Source organism: Carlito syrichta, unplaced genomic scaffold (genome assembly GCF_000164805.1).
Source record: "Carlito syrichta isolate Samal-C Ts95f unplaced genomic scaffold, Tarsius_syrichta-2.0.1 Scaffold154501, whole genome shotgun sequence".
Classification (NCBI taxonomy): domain Eukaryota; kingdom Metazoa; phylum Chordata; class Mammalia; order Primates; family Tarsiidae; genus Carlito; species Carlito syrichta.
This window is the reverse complement of record NW_007098597.1, coordinates 378,374-390,268: the sequence shown is the minus strand read 5'-3', so window position 1 is coordinate 390,268 and position 11,895 is coordinate 378,374.

Here is an 11,895-nt window from a genome sequence, read left to right as displayed (position 1 = left end):
GCAAGGTCAGATAACGGGGAAGTAGGGAATCACCAAAGAATTCTGATAGCAGGAATTCTGAACACTTGTGCAGATTTCTTCTAGAAAGAGAATGTTGTGCTGTTCTTCTAACCCTGTTTGATCCTCCTGCTGTTTTTTTGCTTCCAGGTTTTTTAGGTTTCAGTTCTATGCACTTAAGGCTCAAGATTACTCCTACCCATTAAAGTAACTGCATTATTTTTTTAGCCCAGAGGGAAAAAGTGTCTTTAACTGACTTGGTTTTTCTCCTTAAAATAAATTGCTCTTTAAATTTTGTTTAATTGACAAGTTAAATTGTATGTTTTAATGTTTATAGCATTATATTGTTTTAAAGTAAATAACATTGTGGAATGACTAAATCTAGCTAAGTAACATGTGCTTTGCTTCACATAGCTATCACTTTTGTGGTGAGAACCTTTTATACCTACTGGCAGCATTTTTAAAGAATATGATACATTGGTTTTTTTGTTGGTTTGTTTTTTGAGTCAGAGTCTCACTCTGTCGCCCAGACTGGAGGGCAGTGGCACACTCAGGACCACTGCAGCCTCCACCTACTGGGCTCAGGCAATCCTCCCTTCTCAGCCTTCCAAGTAGCTGGAACCACAGGCACGTGCAATGTATTGTTAACAGCATCACCATGCTGTACAATAGATCTCTTGAACTTATTCCTCCTAAGTGAAATATTATGCCTTTTGACCAATATTTCTCCAACACCACTGCAACTACCCCAGCTTCTGGTAGCTACCATTCTACTTTCTGTAAGATTAACTTTTCTAGATTCCACATCTGAGTGAGATCTTGTAGTCTTTGTTTTCTATGTCTGGCATATTTGACTTAATATACTGTTCTCCATAATTACTCCAAGTTAATGCATGCTATTGAAAATTACAGGATTTTCTTCTTTTTTTGAGTTAGAGTCTCACTCTGTCGCCCAGACTGGAGTGCAGTGGCCGCTCCCGGCCACCGCAGCCTCGACCTGCTGGGCTCCGGCGATCCTTCCACCTCAGCCTTCCCAGTAGCCGGAATTACAGACATGCGCTACCACGCCCGGCTGATTTTTTTGATTTATTGTAGAGATGAGGTCTCACTGCCCAGGCGGGTCTCGAACCCGCGGGCTCAGGCAATCCGCTCACCTCAGCCTCCCAAAGGCGCGGGATTACAGGCTGAGCCACCGAGCCCGGCTTCTTTTTTACACGGAATAGTATTCCTTTGTGATAATATACCTTCATTTTCTTTATCCATTCATTCATTGATGAATACTTAGACTGATTTCATACTTTGGCTATTGTGAATATTGCTGCAATGAACTTGGGAATGTGGATATTTCTTCGACATACTGATTTCATATCTTTTGATAATATTCCCAGTAGTGGAATTGCTAGATCGTGTGATAGTTCTATTCGAATTTTTTTTTATAGGAACCCTATACTGTTTTTCATAATGGCTGTACTAATTTACATTCCTACCAATACTGTGTGAGGATTCTCTTTTCTCCATATCCTTCCCATATCTTTCATCTTTTTGATAATAGCCATTCTAGCAGGTGTGAGATGATATCTCATTGTGGTTTTCATTTGCATTTCTTTGATGACTGGGGATGCTGAGCATTTTCTCATATGTCTGTTGACTGACTATCTGTATATTATTAGAGTCATAGTCTGTTGGCTATTTGTATGCAGTCTTCGGAGAAATGTCTATTCAGGTCCTTTGACCATTTAAATTTATTTTTTGAATTGAGGTCTCACTCTGTTTCCCATGCTGCAGTGCAGTGCCATGATTATGGCCCATTGCGGCCTTGACCTCCTGGGCTCAAGCAATCCTTCTGCCTCTACGACTATAGGCACGTGCCACCACGCCTGGCAAATTTTTTTGATTTCTTACAGAGACAGGGCCTTGCTATGTTGTCCAGACTGGCTCCCAGCGCTTGGGCTCAAGCAATTCTTTTGCCTTGGCCTCCCAAAGTGCTGGGATTACAAGCTTGAGCTACCATGCCCAGCCTTTGCCCATTTTTAAACTGGGTGACGTAGTTCATCTTGATCCATGGACTATACCTTCCAAAAGCCCCAGGGAGACCTGAATCAGCAGACTGTAGCAAACCCGTGTATACCATTCTTTTACATTTTAAAACAGAGATGGTTACTGAGAGATGAATGGGCAGTTAGCATCTACAGCAGGGCTATGCCGGACAAAGGGCTGATTCACGTCCTGGGGGGATGGAGCAGGGTGGCACGATATTTTATCACACGTCACAGAATGGCACGCAGCTTTACACTTATGAGTTGTTTATTTCTGAAAATTTCCGTTGAATATTTTCAGACCATGTCTGACCACGGGTCATGGAAACCACGGGAAGCAAAATCACAGATAAGAAGGAAGGAGGGGGAGCTGCAGTGTTCATTTCCTTGCTAGGGAGCTGTTTTGAGTTCCTTACGTATTTTGAATATTACCCCTTGTCACATATATTTTGTCCAAATAGTTTCTCCCATTCTGTAGGTTCTCTTCACCCCGTTGATCACTCTCTTCCTGCGCAGAAGCTTTTGTTTGCCGTCATCCCATTTGTCTATTTTTTTTTTTTTTTTTTTTGAGTTGGAGTCTCACTCAGTCACCCAGACTGGAGTGCAGTGGCCGCTCCCGGCCACCGCAGCCTTGCCTGCTGGGCTCCGGAGATCCTTTCGCCTCAGCCTTCCAAGGAGCCGGAATTACAGGCATGCGCTACCACGCCCGGCTGATTTTTTGATTTATTGTAGAGATGAGGTCTCGCTGCCTAGGCGGGTCTCGAACCCGCGGGCTCAGGCAATCCACTCACCTCAGCCTCCCAAAGGCTGAGCCACCGAGCCCGGCTTATTTTTGCTTTTGTTGCCCATGCTTTTGGAGTCATATCCTCCCAGAATTACTCACTAAGCCATGGTACTTTCTCCGTTTTCTTCTACTGTTTTTATAGTTTCAGGTTTTACATGCAAGTCTTTAATCCACTTGGAGTTGATTTTTGTATATTATATGAGATGTGCCTAATTTCTTTCTTCTGCATGTGAGTATCTAGTTTTTCCAGCACCATTTGTTAAAGAGACTGTTCTTTCTCCACTGTGCATTCATCAACAAATCACTTGGCTCTAGGGGCATGAATTTATTCTGTCCGCTCTATTCTGTTCCATTTTAGCCTATGTGTCTATTTTTATGCCTGGACTATGCTGTTTTGGTTACTAAGCTTTGTAGCATATTTTGAAGTCATGTGGTGTGATGTTTTCATCATACTTTGTTCTTTTCATTCAGGATCATTTTGGCTATTCGGTGTCTTTCGTGGGTCCATCCAAATTTTCGGATTTTTTTTGAAAGAATGTCGTAGGAATTTTGAAAGGGATTGTTTTAAGTCTTTAGATCATTTTGGGTAGTATGGACATTTTAACACGATTAATTCTTCCAATCCATGAACATTAAAATATCCTTTCATTTGTTTGCCTTCTTCCAATTTAGCTCATCAATGTTTTATAGTTTTTATAGTTTTCGATGTAGAGATTTTTCACCTCATTTATCAAATTTATTCCTTAGTATTTTTTTTGTAGCTGTTGCAAATGGAATTGTTTCTTGAATACTTTATCAGACAGTTTGCTGTTAGTGTGTTCAAACACTTCTGATTTTTGTATGTTGATTTTGTATCCTACAACTTTACTGAAAGTTTAAAATTAGTTCTGACAGTTTTTTAGTAGAGTATTTAGAGTATTTAGATATATATATTCATATCATCTGTAAGCAGGAATAATATAATTTCTTCCTTTCCAATTTGGGTGACTTTTATTTCTTTATCTTGCTACTTGTTCTAGCTAGAACCTTTAATACTATACGGAATAGAAGTGGTGAGAGTGGGTATCCTTGCCTGGTTCCGATCTCTAGAGGAAAAGCTTTCAAATTTGCCCCATTGAATATAGTGCCAGCTGTGAGGTTGTCATGTATTGCCTTTATTTTGTTGAGGCATATTCCTTCTATGCCTATTTTGTAAAGAATTTTTATCATGAAAAGATGTTGAATTTTGTCAAATACTTTTTTTGAATCTATTGAAATAATCTATATTTTTTGTCTCTGTTAGTGTGGTGTATCACATTTATTTATTTATGTATGTTGAACCATCTATGTATCTCTGAGATGAATCATCTTGCTCATGGTGAATGATCTTTTAAGTTTGCTGTTGAATTTGGCTTATTAGTATTTTAAGGATTTTTGTATCCATGTCATCAGTAATATTGACCTGGATTCAATTTCCTGTACTATTCTTGTTTGGCTTTGGTATCATGATAATGGTGGCTTCATAAAATGAGTTTAAGACTAATCATTCCAATTTGATTTTTTTAGAAAAGTATGAAAATAATTGGTATTAGTTCTCCTATAAATGTTTGATAAAATTCAGCAGTGAAGTCATCAGATCCTGAGTTTTTCTTTAATGGAGTTCTTTTTATTACTGACTCAGCCTATTTACTGGTCTGTCAAGATGTTCTATTTCTTCATAATTCAGTCTTGGTAGGTTGTATGTGTCAAGAAAATTATCTATTCCTTCTAGGTTATCCTATTTATTGCTATATAATTGTTCATAATAATTTCTTATGATTCTTTGTATTTTTTGAATACATTGTAATGTCTCCTTTTTATTTCTGATTTTATTTGTCTTCTCTCTTTTTTCTAATGCTAGCTAAGGATTTGTTGATTTGAAAAAAATCATTTTAGGCTGGACGTGGTGGCTTTTACCTGTAATCCCAGCACTTTGGGAGGCCGAAGTAGGAGTGTTGCTTGAGCCCAAGAGTTCCAGACTGGCCTGGGTGAGACCATGTCTACCAAAAAATCAAAAAATTAGCCAGGTGGTGCATGCTTGTAGTCCCAGGTACTTGGGAGGCTGAGGCAGAAATATTGCTTGAGTCTAGGAGGTCAAGGCTACCTGGTGAGCTGTACTTGTGCCACTGTACTTTAGCCTGGGCAATAGAGTGAGTCCTTGCTTCAAAAAAAAAAAAGAAAAAAAAAATTCAAAAATGTCTCAACAGTATTGAGACAGTATTTTCTTTCTTTTTTGTTGTTTTAAAGTTTTTTTTGAGTTGGAGTCTCACTCCGTCTCCCAGGCTGAAGGGCAGTGACAGGCTCATGGCCACCCCAATGTCGACCTGCTGGGCTCCAGTGAACCTTCTGCCTTAGCCTTCCAAGGAGCGGGAACTACAGGTGTATGCTACTATGTCCAGCTAATTTTTTGATCTGTTTTAGAGACGAAGTCTCACCAAGTTGCCCAGGCTGGTCTCGAATGCCTGGGCTCACGCAATCCTCTCGCCACTGCCTCCCAAAGTGCTAGGATGACAGGCTGAGCCACCAAGCCCAGCCGTTTTGAAGTTTTAATTGTATTTATTTGTGCTCTGATTTTATTATTTTCCTTCTTCTACTAACTGAACTTAGTTTCATCTTGTTTTTCTAGTTTCTTAAGGTTCACCATTAGGTTATTTATTTGAAATCTTGCTTATTTTTTGACGTATGTGTTTATTTCTTTAAACTTCCCGTGTAGAACTGCTTTTTCTGTCCTCCATAGGTTTTTGAATGTTGCTTCCATTTCTATTTGTCTTAAGAAATTTTTTAACTTTCCTTTTAATTTCGTCATTGATCCATTGGCTGTTCAGGAGTATGTTGTTTAATTTCTGTGTACTTGTAAATTTTCTGAAGTTTCTCCTATTATTGATTTCTAGTTTTAAACTATTGTGACCAGAAAAGATAAAATTTTAATATTTTTAAATTTGTTAAGACTTGTTTTGTGGCTAATATAAGATTTATCCTAGAGAATGTACCTGTGCCATTGAGAAAAATGTGTATTCTATAGCTGTTGAATAGAATGTCCTGTATGTGTCTGTTAGATTTATAAAATCTAGAGTATAGTTTAAGTTCTATGTTTCTTTATTGATTTTTTTGTGTGTGTGAGAAAGTAGGAGTTTTACTAAGAAGACAGAAAAGTTCTTGACAGACAGCAGGAGAGATCCTGAAGCGTCCCTCTTTGTTGATATTTTTGTTTGGATGATCTGTCCATTGCTGAAGGTGGGATGTTGCAATCCCTGCTATTATTGGATTGCAATCTACCTCTCCCTTTAGATCTGCAAATATGTACTTTATATATTTAGATGCTCTGATGTCGGTGCATATATTTACAATTTTTATATCCTCTTGCTAAATGGATCCCTTTGATATTATATAATGACCTTTGTCTCTTTTTCTGGTTTTTTGACTTAAAGCCTATTTTGCCTGATGTAACTACTCTTAGTCTCTTTTGGTTTCCATTTGCATAGAATATCTTTTTCTGTCCCTTCATTTTCAGTTTGTGTGTGTCTTTAGAGGTGCAGAGAATCTCTTGTAGGTAACATATAATTATGTTTTTTTTAAAAAAATACTTTCAGCTACTCTATGTCTTTTGATTGGAGAATATAATTTATATACATGCAAGGTAATTATTGATAAGTAAAGGCTTATTGCTGCCATTTTTGTTCATTGTTTTTTATTGGTTGTAGATCCTTTGTTTCTCCCTTCTTGTCTTGATATCTTGCTTTATGGCTAAGTGATTGTACTTTTGGATTCCTGCTTTTTTTTGGGGGGGGTAAATATACTATATGTTTTTGTTTTGTAGTTAACGTAAATCATACAACAAACATCTTATATTTATAATAGGTTATTTTAAGCTGATAAAAACTAAACTTTATTTTTAACAAAGCAAAAATTCTATACTTTTATTCCACTCTTCCCAACATTTTGAAATTTTGATGTCACAATTTACATCTTTTTTATATTGCATATCTCTTAACAACTTATGGTAGCTTTTATTATATTTAATAGTTTTGCTTTTTAACCTTCATTCTAAGGATATTAGTGATTTATCTACCACCATTACAGTATTAGAGATAGTCCCCAACTTATAATGGTTTGATTAACAATATTTTTACTTTGCAATGATTTTATTGTTATGTAACCCCATTATAAGTGAAGGCGCTCCTAATGACTTATGATGAGTTAATGGTTTCCAGTGAATTGCTTTAGCACCATTTTGGAGTTAAAAAATTATAAATTGAAGCATAAGTCAGGGACTGTCGTGTTGCCAGCATTAAATGCATTTTCAACTTGAAATACTTTAACTTATGATGATAACCCCACCATAATCTGAACATCATTGGTATTCTGAATTCGACTGTGTAGCTTTTCTTAATAAGTATTGAACTTTTAGATGCTTTTGTGTTATTCATTAGTATTTTTTTCTTTAAGCTTGAAAATCTTCTTTTAGCATTTCTTGTAAGACAGGTCTGGTGGTGATGAACTCCTTCAGCTTTTGTTTGTCTGAGAAAATACTTTCCTTCTTTTCTGAAGAAATACAGCTCTGCTGTATTCTTGGTTAACAGGTTTTTTTTCCTGTAGTACTTTAGTACTTTGATAATCCCATTCCTTTCTGGCCTGTAAGTTTTCCTTTGAGAAGTCTACTGCTAGCCATATTGGAACTCCCTTACATGTTATTTGCTTATTTTCTCTTGCTACTTTCAGGATCCTCTTTGTTTTTGATTTTGACAGTTTGATTACAGCATGCCTTGGGGTAGTCTTATCTGAATTGAATTTGACTAGAGATCTTTGACTTTCCTGTACCTGTATATTCATATATTTCTCCAGATTTGGAAAGTTTACTACTACTATTTCTGTAAGTAAGCTTTCTACCCTTTTTCTTACTTGTCTTCTTTAGTTCTTGACTTTAATGTTTAGTTGTTGACTTGGACATTTGGTTTTTGATGCTGTTCCATAAATTCCATATGCTGTTTTCATTTTTTTCTTCTGTGACTGCATATTTCCAAGTAATCTGTCTTTGAGTTCACAGATTCTTTCTTTTGCATGACCGGTTCTGCTGTTGATGATCTCTATTGCACTTTTCACTTCATTTATTACATTTTTAACCTCTAGTATTTCTGTTTTTTTTAAAAAAAATTTCAGTCTATTCAATTTTTTGTTCAGATCACTTATTGTTTTCAAATATTTCATTGAATTGTTTCTCTGTTTTTTGAAGTTTGCTAAGCAGTTATTTAAAATTCTTTGTCCAGCAGTTTATATATTTTCATTTCTTCAGGATCAGATATTGGCACTTTATTTTGTTCATTTGTTAATGTCATGTTTCCCTGATTGTTCTTGATCTTTGTTGTCATGTCTTGATGTCTGTGCATTTGAAGAAGTAGGTACTTATTCCAGTCTTTATAAACCAGTTTTGTCTGAGAAAATTCTGCAATTGGCACAGTGCTATAGTGCATCAGAAGCAGAAGCCTGGAACAGATGAAGGTGGCATGGTGTTGAAACATCTCCAGTAACTGGCTGTCAAAATCCCAGAGCCCACAGTGGCTAGTGCAGTATTGCCAAAAGCCTGGGGCCTGCTGTGGTTGGTGCAGTGCTAGGGCACACTACAAGCTTGAGACCACCCAAGCATCCCTTGCTGCTGAGAGCTATCTGAAGTCCAGGGCCACGAGGTTGGTTCACTAGTGATGTGGATCACAGATTAGATTAACCGTACAAGCCTGAAATCTGGGGTTGTGTGGTCCTGCCTGATACTGAGCGTCAATCTGCAGGTAATGGTCTGGTGTAAAAGACTGAGGGGGTCTTGCCACTGCTGAGTTTTACAGTGATGGACTCTGTATTGGGACCCAAGGCAAGTTCAATTCTGAACTTCCTCTCTTTCCCCAAAGTGGTCAATATCTCTCTTTGCTCTGTGCTGCCTGGGGTTGGGGAAGGAGTGACATAGGTGATGTAAAACTGTCTTTTCCACCCTCTACAATGCATATTTTTGTTATTAGTGTGCCACAACCATGGACTGTGATCTCTCATCTGGTTTTCTTAACTCTTGTGAAGGTATTTTTGTTCATGGAGAGTTGTTTAAGTTGGTATCTCTATGGGGAGTAAACCATTGGAGAGTGCTACTCCACCATCTTGTGCCATCCCTCTTTTTTTTTTTTTTTTTGAGTTGAAGTCTCGCTCTGTCACCCAGACTGGAGTGCAGTGGCCGCTCCCGGCCACCACAGCCTCGACCCGCTGGACTCCGGCGATCCTTCGGCCTCAGCCTTCCGAGTAGCTGGAACTACAGGCGCGCGCTACCACGCCCAGCTAGTTTTTTATTTATTGTAGAGATGAGGTCTCGCCAAGTTGCCCAGGCGGGTCTCGAACCCACGGGCTCAGCCAATCCACTCACCTCGGCCTCCCAAAGCACTGGGATTACAGGCTGAGCCACCGAGCCCGGCCAGCCATCCCTCTTCTAAGTTGCTGTTTTTATCATCTACTTATAGCCCTTATTCCTCCATCAGCATTTAGTATTATAATTCAATAATTCTCAATTATTATTGGGCTTAAAACTTACTTCAGGTACCTACTAGCAATGCCTCTTTCTGGATTCCATACCTAGGGATTCTAATTGAATGGGTTCAAGATATGCTCAGAAATGTAAATCTTTCTACTTTTCATCATGCAGATTTTCAAACAAAAGGTACCAAAAATATCTCTACACCTTCCACCTGAATTCAACAATTGTTGACATTTTGCCATATTTGCATATAGCTCAAGTTGTATGAATGGGTGTTTATTTGAAACTTACTTTCACATGTTTCAACAATATAAACACTTGAAAGGCATTTTAAATATCAAGACACTTCACTCTTAATACTCCAGCATGCATCTCTTAAAAATAAGCATACTTGCCTACATGATGACAATATTATAATCGCTAAGAAAATTAACAATGTTTCCAAAGTATCATCTAGTCTTTTGCATCTTCTGGTTCTAAACTTCTTCTGGAACTAGTTTTCTCTCTCAAGTATTGTAGTAGAAATTTCAGACATTTATGATGTACCAATGAAAGAGATTTTTAGGGAGCAAGCAGGACTTATGAGACAACTCAAATGTTTAAGTCTTAAGTTAACCTCGGATTGATTTCTCAAAGCACAAAAGACAAATGTCTCATCTTGCCAGATGATTCATTCTTCCTGATATACAGCCTGTGCTAAGCCAGAAAGGTCATTTGGCTCCTGGGATCCACTCCCACACATTGATCTTAACTATTAGAAAGGTGAAATGCTCTTTCCTTCCCTAGGAAACTTCAAAGAAAATTCTCTTACCCTTATTTTTACAGTAGAAAATTGACTGGTGAGTGTCAAAGGGCATCTGTATCATTAACTGTACACCCTGGTTTAAGTGATGAAGTTTGTTTCTGTGTAAATGATCAGTTAAATGACTCGTTGCTGTGATTAAAGAGTTAAAATTGTGGTCCAGCGTCAGTCTCCAGGGGTGTAGTAAGAAACAGGGATCATGGGAGTTGTAGTGTGATAATTTTGCATACTCTTTAATAGTGTCTTCATAAAACAGCATCAGCTGCTGCTGCATATGGTGTAATTTTAATATGCTCTTTTAATATTTACAGTGTGCCTATAAAAGATTTCATGACAGCTGGTGGTTCCCGTGGTAATTAATAAATGATAGTACAACTGTGATCAGATGGCTTCAGGAGAGACTCGTAGAATGCTAGCCTTCACAATTCAGGCTGGAGGATGATTCCTGGGTGTAGGACTCTCTAAACCTGACATTGACCCCATTTCATTATTTGGCTACCTGCTTTTATAATAAGAATCTTATCTCCCGGTTCTACCCAGACAGCAAAGAGTGGGATAGGAGAAGGAGGAAGAAATAAGGAGATTGATTGCTGCAATAGGTATGAGCTTGTGAGTGACTTTTTGTTTTTATAATGCAGTTATAGTGAAAGTTACTTGTTGTCTAAGAAAGCAAAGAACAAGGTCATCAACAGAAGTGTGTGTGTGTGTGTGTGTGTGTGTGTGTGTGTGTGTGTGTGTGTATTTACACATGTGAGCTTGGTAGGTATTGCTATCCAAAGCAGCACAGGTAGTTCAGAAATCCGACATGTGGTCAGTACCTTCTAAGTAGTTGGCCAGTCTTTCAGAATTGATTCAGCTGAATTCCTCAGTGGTGTGTTTGCTTGACCCAGGCTGGCTGTTCATCATTACATTCTGAGCCTGCATTTCCCATGGAATTTTCTCAGGCATCTTTGTTGGCTATTGCATCTGTGTGAACCACATTTTTATCAGCTAAGACTAAGACCTCCCATAGGGTGTTAACAGGCAAAATTCTGGAAGGACTAAATTTTTCTATTTATTAAATGTGGATACAATGAACTCAGAGCAGGTCTGTTGAACTTATATATTTGAAAAACAACAAAAGTTAATTCTCTGGAGTGTTTTGAAGCCATAAGATATAACAGAAAGAACTATTTTTATTACTTCTGGTACTGGATTTTCTATAAAGGATTCAGAGATTTACCTCTGTATCCAACATTATCTTCACCTGAATTAAGTGAAGTCCTGTCTCCTTCAGACTTTTCATCTCTCTTCCTGCTGTTGAGCACTCTCTTCTTTCATTTCTCTTTCTGAGAGCTCAGCACTTCCCGCTTTGTGTCCACACTTAGGTGATGAAAGCCATTTCATTTAAACTCTCAGTTTTTCTCCCTACCCCTTCAAAATGTCCCACTTGGTCACTCTCTGGCTCTTCTTTTGCTTCAGACTTTGAGAATTAAGTTATGGTTTATTCTCATAACAAAGATAAACCTCTTACTTGGACTCTTAATTCTCCTGCTCCATACTTTGTTTAAACTCTTAATTCTGCCGGGCTCGGTGGCTCAGCCTGTAATCCCGCGCCTTTGGGAGGCTGAGGTGAGTGGATTGCCTGAGCCCGCGGGTTCGAGACCCGCCTGGGCAGCGAGACCTCATCTCTACAATAAATCAAAAATCAGCTGGGCGTGGTAGCGCATGCCTGTAATCCCGGCTACTCGGAAGGCTGAGGCGGAAGGATCGC